The sequence below is a fragment of the Alosa pseudoharengus genome, unplaced genomic scaffold (genome assembly GCF_046254945.1).
Source record: "Alosa pseudoharengus isolate Yale_2024_CS ecotype anadromous, Long Island Sound unplaced genomic scaffold, YU_APseudo_1.1 YU_APseudo_1.1_scf_16, whole genome shotgun sequence".
Lineage (NCBI taxonomy): Eukaryota > Metazoa > Chordata > Actinopteri > Clupeiformes > Clupeidae > Alosa > Alosa pseudoharengus.
Genome location: NW_027468630.1, coordinates 18,264,268 through 18,274,267, shown reverse-complemented (window position 1 = coordinate 18,274,267; position 10,000 = coordinate 18,264,268). Strand labels below are relative to the sequence as shown.

At 43.0% G+C, this 10,000-nt stretch overlaps 1 protein-coding gene across 1 annotated transcript in view; it reads right to left on the bottom strand.

Moving 5' to 3' along the window:
• dok4 (docking protein 4) overlaps positions 1–2,897 on the bottom strand; it is a 55,008-nt gene extending 52,111 nt beyond the window's left edge. The window contains exon 1 of the mRNA XM_076287322.1: positions 2,555–2,897. The gene's annotated coding sequence lies outside the window, so the exon portion shown is untranslated. The remainder of the gene's footprint in view (positions 1–2,554) is intronic.
• Positions 2,898–10,000: the final 7,103 nt, after the last annotated feature.

Genomic DNA, 10,000 nt, shown 5'->3' with positions numbered 1-10,000 from the left:
TCTTCTACCACCTCAGCGTACATTAACACTAAAACTAATTTGCATATATAAAAACAACAGTGCAGAAGCAACTGGTTATTCGGTGATTCACTGCCTCAAAATCCACCATCAACAATGTGTTAATCACAGTCCTATTGTGCATATTGATTGATGCCTTTCTGCTGCACTGTAATTTCATGCGCACGCTTCTGTTTGCCTCACATTTCACTGTATGTGGACAAGAGGAAAAGCGAAGCAATTTACTGAATCAGACAGCGTTTGAATTTAGCCAATATTTCTAGCAACTAACTTCTTGAGGCTAAATGTGGCCCTAAAAGGAAAGCTATTGAAACTGGTCACAATGAATCACTCAGTCAAAGTAAGAGAAAGAGAGGGTGGCCCTTGTCTTTTCACTACTGAGGATAGATTTTTCCTTCCTCGGCAGATATGTCCTAGACAATGAAGGCTGGCTTGCTGTTCGTCCTCGGCCAAATCTGTCAAGAGTCAGCAGTGAAACCACTTGAATTGCTTGATGGTCTTTTGGGGCCTTCACCATCGACTTCAAGGCAGCGCTGCCATACCTAACCCTAAACCCTAACCCTAAACTTAATCCTAAATCCTAACCCTTGTCTAACCCTTGTGCCTTCCAGGCAGTGCTGCCTTGAGGTCAACAGTGGGGGCCTTAAAGACCTTACATCCACTTGAAAAGACAGGTAGGCCTAGTGGCTACATGAAAAGTCTGTAGTGTGACACACTCACATATTTATTGTGACCTTTTCAGTGACCCTTTAGATGACAGACTACGCTTATGGTGCGGTCCATTTACATAGATCACTGCTTCCCAACTGCATAGAGGCTATACTCTGTTGGCATGGTATGTGCACAGCAGTGGAAATATAGAAAATGTGACTGGATGTTCCTTTCCATGAAGGGCCACCAAAGACAACTGGAAAGGCAGAGGAGGCTATGTTACTTCCACTAATTATCTCATTCAGCAGTTGGAACAAGTGTCCACCTACCATTTATCTTTCAGATTTGAATAGGAGCTCAACACAGGGGTTGATTTAACTGAAGTAGGTGGGAGGTTAACAGACGTCCACCCATGACAATAATCCTGGTGAGTGTAAAGGTTTTTACCCATGATAATGCATAATAAGCCAACTGGACCGCACTTTATCAATTTTTTCAGCAGTTGAGTTATCAAATTAATGTATTACGTGTTAGATAGAAGACCTGTTTATGTTAAGAGATAAGACCATGAGGCGTTCCATTATCCGGGGTGAAACGAAGTCGTTTATCTGCGAGTTAAAAACACAAAGACACTATTTCATTTTAATTAATTTTCCAGCGTGGAACACAATACCTTGTCTCAGATGTGGTAAGGTATAGGAATAGCTTTCTATACAGAATAGTGCTACTTTGCCTCGTTTAAAATGATGGGCCCCTTTAACATCGATTTGACAGTGGCCACTTCAACGCTTCCTTTGTTAAGTTATAGAGTGGATTACCTGACGATTGGATCGCTTAATTAAACAACTGCCTACATTGTGAACTCTTTGAGCATATATATATAGGCTCCATTTATCGCTGCACAGGCCCAGTTCATGCATTTAATAGCAAATAAACTAAGCTTGTGATGACGCTGAATCATCAGAGGGTACGTTTCGTTTCATATTATTACCAGAAAAAATGACGTATCTTAACGTAATAGTAGCCTAGACTAATAACAGGCTAATTATATAAAAATTAAATCGGCCTACATCAACACTAAACTCCAATCCAACTTCCGCTACCAAAATCTTCTAGCGTAATTAAAATGATGAAAATATGTCTATCGTGCTCCAACAGGCACGCGCACCAGTTGCTGCCTGTCAGCGCAAGAGCAATTTGGCCGTCAGATTAGATACCCTACATAGCCTAGGCTCGTGTGTAGCCTACCTTCAAGGAATATGATTACGATTAGCCTACGCAAACATAGCCATTCATTGCTGTTTATTGCTGAAAACGCTGTGGAAATACACCAACCAACCCACCTCAAGCAAACAGCGTTTGCGTCCTTAACATAATCATATCATCTGTCATATTTTAGATGTTTCCCAACACTTTCATAGGTGGACGCAATTTGGCGACAAGTCAAAAGTCTAAAAGGAATAAACAGAAACCATATTAAAACACTACATACCACAATAACCTGAAACAAAAGTTTTTATGGATCCTTGGCATGCAGCCCCACAAAGTAGCCGTTTAGCATGAGGCTCAACTGCATTGATAATTGAACATTTGAGCGCTCATAATTTGCTTAAGTTCTGTCACTTCTCACTTGAATAAGTTGCAGGCTCCGTCGCTGGCCTTTGTCATCAGAAATGCTTTTATGCAAAATTAGGCTATATAACAATAATGTCATCATAAAATATAGCTAGTATCCCAACAGCATGTAGGCTATGCTATAGTGTAGTTTAAATATGTCTTTCAACTTGTCTAATGTAAAAGACCATATCTATTTCCAGCGAGCGACTGTTTGCAGAAATCGCAGACAGATTCTCTCTACCTTCTGTTCGCTGTTAAATTCGCCTACCTGAAGATGATGACTGTCTCCCTCGAGCGCAACGGGCAGGTGAAGACGACGAATCACTACAAAAACGGCAAATATCTTCTGCGAACCAGGTTCTGTAGTGACCTTCAGGCAGGCGGGTTGGGCTCAAGTCACGGCTACAAAATATTTGAGACGCACACAAGATGCGAGAGCCTTGAAAATAATCCCACAAAATGACTGGATCGCGCACTGAGTTCTTTCCCTGATTTTAATTCCTGATATAGTTTTCTGTTGCATAAAAAGCAAGGAGACGAGCGGTGTCAGAGACTGATCTGACAGCAAGCTGCGAAGTTCGGACTGATGATCTCGAGTTGTGTACACAGCGATCTCCACAGAAGAACAGGCTTCAATTCAACCCGACACGTTTCCATAGACCTCCTTTTACCGTAAAACATCAACAAGTATGGACCTAGAATTGGTCAAACTTCCAACAGCTTAACATATGATTTGATTAGTATTAATATCTTTAATTGAATTATTCATTTCAGGGGGAACTAAATAATGAACTTAAATGACAATTGAATTAATTACTTATAGCCTATATGCACAAAATATAGCCTATTAACCAATGGTAGCCTAGGCCTATGCCTAAAAGACATTTAAAATGATTCCGTAACCTACAATGCATTCAAATTGATTAAAATGTCAAATTTGGTACATACTCTTTAAACGTTGAGACAGCTAAATAAGGAAAGATGAAAATTACATTATGAATGCTATTGTGCATTTGCGATGCGATGCGACATTGCGATGACTAGGCTATTTGTAGGCCTACTCTATTCGATGGTTTGTGGTAGCACTGTATTTTGGAAGTCCAGCCAGCGACCTCCTGCTTTGTATGGTCCGAAGCGAGAAATAGGATGGAAAGGTTGAATATAAAATACCGTTAGCCCATGTCCATAGGTGCAGCGGTGCTGCTATGTCTGCCAGTCAAACGGAACTTTATGCCTCTGGTAGGCTTTGGGTGCATCTCTGTCCACTTAACTGAGAAGTTCTCAATTGTCGACTGAACCAGCAATGACCGAGGCAAGGCCATTTTTGACGCTCAGATACACTTATTATAATTACTATATTGCCATGTTACAGGCGCACTTCAGCTACCAGAGACATTTTGGATCAACAATCACAACTATTCAGTGTAGGCTATTTCTTCATGTGCATGACCTGAGCAATTGCAAGACATGAGCTCCATAACTCTACCTCTTAAAAATGAATAGGCCTACTGTAAATAAAAAAGTTCACGTCCGTAGCCTAGCCTACTGACCAAATCGTAGGCTACACACAGTTATGACAAAATTGCTTTAATTGTCTTTTATGACTATCAAAATTACTTTGGGATAGGCTAATATTAAATAAGGTTTTGCTAAATCTTCAGAGGCTACTTATGGTGATATGCTGAATACACTGATGATCATGAAATAACCACTAAAGGACAGTCAGCGACTGTACGCGATTTCAAACCCATAACATTTTTGTTACATTCAGCAGTCAGCAACTATACGCGATTTCAAACCCATAACATTTTTGTTACATTCAACAGCATCTCCTCACGATATGCTAGCTGCCCATTCCATGACACTGTAAAAACCCGGTCTGCCTATAGGAAAACAAAGTGGGGACAGCCTCTCCCCCTAAACAAAAACGAAACCATCTGGGAATACTGATGGGAGGGGTGAACTACCTCTGTGTTTTGTTTGGTCCTTAGTTTAAAAATACTGTATGTTATTTTGGACAAAAGCTAAGAAATTTAAATAAAACATAAACATAAATAAACACGACTTCCTGCGCAACTGCTGACTTCACCTTTAAGTAGGCCTAGATTAGGTGTGTCATCCAAGCCTCCTTTCACAGGCGGAATTTGAGGTCACAGACTCAGGAGGCCTGTTCAACACACATCGGAAGTGATGGATCATTGGATGGAGTTTGCCATGGCTGTGGAGAGTTTTTCACTAGGCTTATGAGGCAAACATCCCCCTCCTCATAAATCACACTGAAGGGTGATCAATCTCGCCCTGAACCAGGTGAGGATGGCGCGAGGAGGAAATGTCCAAACGACGTTGTCCGGAGATCCAGACAGCTGAGCTCCAGTCACGGTGTTTATTTCAACAACCACAACCACAGCCCTGCCTAAGGGAGAGTAAAATAGAGCGGGGACCTAGTGGGACCCAGTGGGGTGTCTGGTATATTTCCCTCTCTCCGGTTAGTGATGGGATGTTTAAGCAAGAAGAATGGCCTCCAAGGCTCAATAACAGCAGTATTTGCTACAATTAAAGTATTACTCAACGGCTCAGCTTTTCTCTCTGCTTCTGTGGCTTCTGTTGCTGAGATGAGAGTAAAGGAAGTAGATGGTACATGACAGATTAAGGGCAACTACAGCAGACTATGTCTTGTCACACCTCTCACGTCAGGTCAGGTCTACACTACACTGCGCTACAGCTTATAAACTTAAAATGTCAGACAATATGACCATGTCTCCCTTTCTTATGACAAGAATTAAAGTTTTTTTATGCAGTTGGCATGAACTGTGGAGGATGAGACAGGGTCAGATCTAAAAGTGTGTGTAGATACAAATGCAGCTCCCAATGATTCTTTAAAAGCTTTTAGGGCAGCTGTCTCCCACCTTTTTTTTTATCTGAGAGCTACTTTGACAAAATTAACATGGCTGAGAGCTATACCAATGTTTTATAGGCTATTAGTGGTAGCATGTATTCACATAGCTGATCTCCACCCAAAACAGCCGAATAAGCTTTACATTTTGAGGCCCCTTTTGAACTTCTTAGCTTCTCTGTTTGTAGACTGAATTTGATTTGATAGGAATTTTAACAGGCTTACGTGACTGTGCTATCATATTTAGATCTTTAGGTTTAGATATGTTTAGATCAGATTTTCCTTAAACCTCTTGGAGAGCTACTCAGAAACAGGTGGGAGACTACTGGTAGCTTGTACCTGTACCTAACCCTTACTGGTAGCTTGTATCTGTTGGAGACCCCTGTTTTAGGAAGAGAGACTTTTATCACTTCAGGATTTTATACAGTCATGGCTGAAATTGTTGATTCCATTCCATGAAAGAAATTAAAAACCCATAATTTTTCATTGAAATAATTTGAAACTGACAAATGTAATCATTCTTCATTCTTTAATGACATTGACAAAAATGATGGTTGATGAATTATATATATATATATATATATATATATATATATATATATATATATATATATATATATATATATATATTTGTGTGTGTGTGTGTGTGTGTGTTTGATTTGTTTGTGAAATTCTTGTATGCTCCAAGAAGATATGTTGTCGGTTTGTAGTGATGGATGAGCATCCAAGTCATGGCTGTGTATGTGGTGACACCATGAAATGTTCATCTCCTTTTCTCCCCTGCACCCCTCTCCTCCTCCTCCTCCTTCCTGGCTAGCACCTTGGCGAGCCCGTGTGCCCAAGAGCTGCTGATTGAGCCGTCTCCCAGTCTTCATCGCACAACGCGGCACGAGCGGCGCATTCATCTTGCACATCGCCGCGCCCAGACGCAAATGGTACAACCAGGCTCATTTCACAGCTCTCTGCACAGCGCTGGCGGCACATACACCGGTATGACACTGAGCTTCTGCCCAGCTGGAGCACGGCACACCAGGCTGTCATCTCTGTCCACCCAGTGCATATACACAGGCCAAATTCTAAATCACATCAGATGGCAGGACTACGGGCAAGCCATTCTGTATCAGGAGTTTGTTTTGCTTCATTTTGGTAGCATCTTTTTGAGTTGGCGCTAATTTTTTAATGATGATGCTTATGTCTGGGGTTTTTTTTCCCTCACACATTTCTCTGCCCACTGCCTATGTGTGTACTTGGCTACAGTGGCTATATGATATACTCGAATAGCCTCTGGTGGCATCTATGCACTATAATGTATGTAAATCATTAGGAATCTGCTTGTCATGCAACAGCTTTAGAAGTCTCGTTGCTGCCCAGCGGTGTGTGTTTTACCAGCCTCAGAAAGCCAGTGAAAGAGTGGAACTCACTCCAGCTGATTAAAAGTGACACATTATATGGGGACGAGTGCATGAGAGGGGTGGGAATGAGGGCGAGGGGGGGGGGGGTAAGTGGGAGGGCCGGAGGAGGGAGGAGGAAAGGGGTGTGGAGGAAGGAATTTGTCAACAGGGAGAGTGGGGCTGCCATACTGATAGGGGCTCATGATAGACTGGCATAAGGAAGATGGGAGGAGACACACACACACACACACACACACACACAGTGCATATATACTGTATATACTACATACTTATAAAACACACTGTATAGATAATTAATTATGATGGTTGTGGTATATGACTATAATGCAGTACATGATGTGATTTTACTCTAAGGCTAAAAATTCCAAAGCCTGTATGGAGTGTTATTCTCTGTCAACAACTCATTCCAACTCATATGCATACTGTATACATCAACAGAATTACTTCCCCCACACTTCCCTCCCCCTAGGGTTTTAGTAAGTAGCTCCCCACATATTTTCTCTCTCTCTCTCTCTCTCTCTCTCTCTCTCTCTCTCCCTTCCTCTCTTAATTGAGTGCAAAGGACAAACACTTTGGAGGCACAGCAGCAGCAGCTGAGCGAGCGCGTCCAGAGAGCGTCTTTTCATAAGCGGCTGTAATGTGGGCCATATGGCAGCGTTTGAGAGCACTGGCTGAGCGGCGGGGGGAAATATGGCCGCCTTCTCTGCATTTCACACGCTGCTGCGTCGTCTGTCGTGCCCCTGCTCAATGTCAACTTCCTTCACCAGCGCAAATCACTGTGGCGAAGACGGTGGCACTGCGTGATCTAACGTTCATTTGAACACAATTGTCTCATTCAGGAAGACAAACTATATACAGTAAACATGTTTATGGACTCTTTTTTCATCTTGACCCTATGTATTCAATGTAAATATTTTGTGCATTCTCTCATAACGCGAGACAATGAACACATTTAAGTGTTTCGGTTGTTCTCAGTGCTGATGCATTCTAAAAGCAAGAGCTCAGACATCACAGATACGGGCAGTTTAGACAATGATGTCATTAAAGCACCATCTAAACCCTCTTTCTTCATGATCATTCTAGAAGTTCCGCATCATTATTTCCAATGTCTTACACCATCAAGTCCTCACAGGTCCTCTAAAGTTCATTTCTAGATGTCACAGTCAAGTGGGGCATAGAGCCTCAGAGACAGTACTGATGATTGCCATGAAATGTTTGTCACCGCCTTCCAGAATGTTCCTGTGGTAGATGTCTTCTGGGTCCAAAATGGACTCAAAACCAGGTGTTTGATGATACTCCAGGGAAATTTGCTCTTCCCCTCAGGTCTCACCTTAGGGCAGTAGCTTCCCCTTGCCATGTAATAGCCCTATCTGTAGATGCCTTTACTTAGCTATCCGTTCAGTACCCTAACACCTTATCTGGGTTGTGTTGTGACATTACACTGCATCAGCCAACAACATATGTTTGCTGAAATCTAAGTAGTCATCTAATAATTCTGAAATTAATTGAGCTATTTAGCTGCTTACAAACCAGGGCTGTTCTTTGGTTGATTTTTATTTTAATCTTACCATGCTGGTTTTTACCACTGGCTCTGAGATTAAAAGACAAACTATACATTTTTTTTCACCACAGCAAGGTGTGAAAACATTGTGTGTGAAAAGGACTGAGGATTGGCTGGTGTTATAATGTCACACCCTCACCGTATTCCATAACATAATTATGAATCAAATGTGGGATGGTTTCCATAGAAACATTATCATTCCCATCATGTTTTTATAAAACAGCATGAACTCCCCAGAGTTAATGTCATGCACAATGTTGTTGTGTAACTAATTCATAGTTACTATCTCACATTTAAGTGTGATTCTCTAAATTCACTAAATTTTACCTCCTCCACAGCCTGTCTATTTCACAAACGGATCATTCTACTGTGGCTTGTGTTTTCTTTTCTCAGCCCCATTGAGAACAATACCCCCAAAAGAACGCACAGAAGAAAATTGAAATAATAACGGCCATAAACCAAAACGGCAAGCAATTTGTGACCTCATTAAAACCCTCCATTGCATTAGGGAGGCAATTTTCGCATACAAATTCTTTATTTAATCTCCCATAGTGAACAAAAGCACCCATTCAGCTTAAGGTCTGCAACAACAGCAGGGTAATTTCATCTGAGTGTGACACACTGGATCTCTCTCTCTTTCTCTCTCTTTCTCTCTATCTCCCTACCTCCCTCTCTGTCTCTCTCTCTCACTCTAAATGGGGCCAGAGTTTGCACGCATGCCAAGATATACTTTGGCACCCCTGCCCCCACTTTTAAATGCTTACATTATATTATGACAATTGTTGATATAAATGGCATCAAGATCAAAACAATGATGAATTAATTCCAAATGCTTTGTTTGGCAAGGTCTCTGGAATGACTTTGGAATGACAATGTTTTTCTCTTTGAGCTTAAAAAGGCAAGGTGTTGGAGGAAACATATGTTTTAGCTCACATAGTATTTTCCCTATATATTTTTTCCTTTAAGAATTTCCCCCACCTCTCTCTCCTCCTCCTCGCTGATATCCTTCCCCACCTCTCCCTCTCTCACTCCCTCTCGTTCCCCTTTCTCTCTCTCTCTCTCTCTTCTGATCCTGGGCGCCAGATTGCCGTTAATCAGTCCATGTGCCTGAGAAGAACTGTTCCCCCGGGGGTCTGTGCAGCACAGCGCACTCTCTCTCTCTAGCGCTCATCCCTCTCCAGGACCTCCCCCCCGTCCCCTCCTGTGCCACCCACCTACTCAGTGCACAGCCCTCTCCTCTTCTCTCCTCCCCAATCCTCTCCTCTCCTCCCCTCTCCTCTCCTCTCCTCCCCTCTCCTCTCCTCCCCTCCCCTCTCCTCTCCTCCCCACTCCTCCTCTCCTCCCCTCTCCTCTCCTCCCCTCCCATCTCCTCTCCCCCCCACTCCTCTTCTCCTCCCCTCTCCTCTCCTCCCCTCTCCTCCCCACTCCTCTTCTCCTCTCCTCCCCTCTCCTCTGCTCTCCTCCGCTCTCCTCTCCTCCCCTCTCCTCTCCTCTCCTCTCCTTCCCACTCCTCTTCTCCTCTCCTCCCCTCTCCCCTCCTCTCCTCCCCACTCCTCTTCTCCTCTCCTCCTCTCTCCTCTGCTCTCCTCCGCTCTCCTCTCCTCCCCTCTCCTTTGCTCTCCTCTCCTCTCTTCTCCTCCCCACTCCTCTCCCCTCCCCTCTCCTCCGCTCTCCTTTCCTCTCCTGCGGCTCACAATAATATTTCATTAACAGGCACAAGGGCCAGGCAACAGGCTTGTCTAAATCCTTTTAAACGTTCTCAAGGAATGGAGTGCGAGAGCTGTAAAGGGAGGGCCTGTCAGGATGGCTATTTTTTGCACAGAGAATGGTGACAGTCAGGAAAATGGC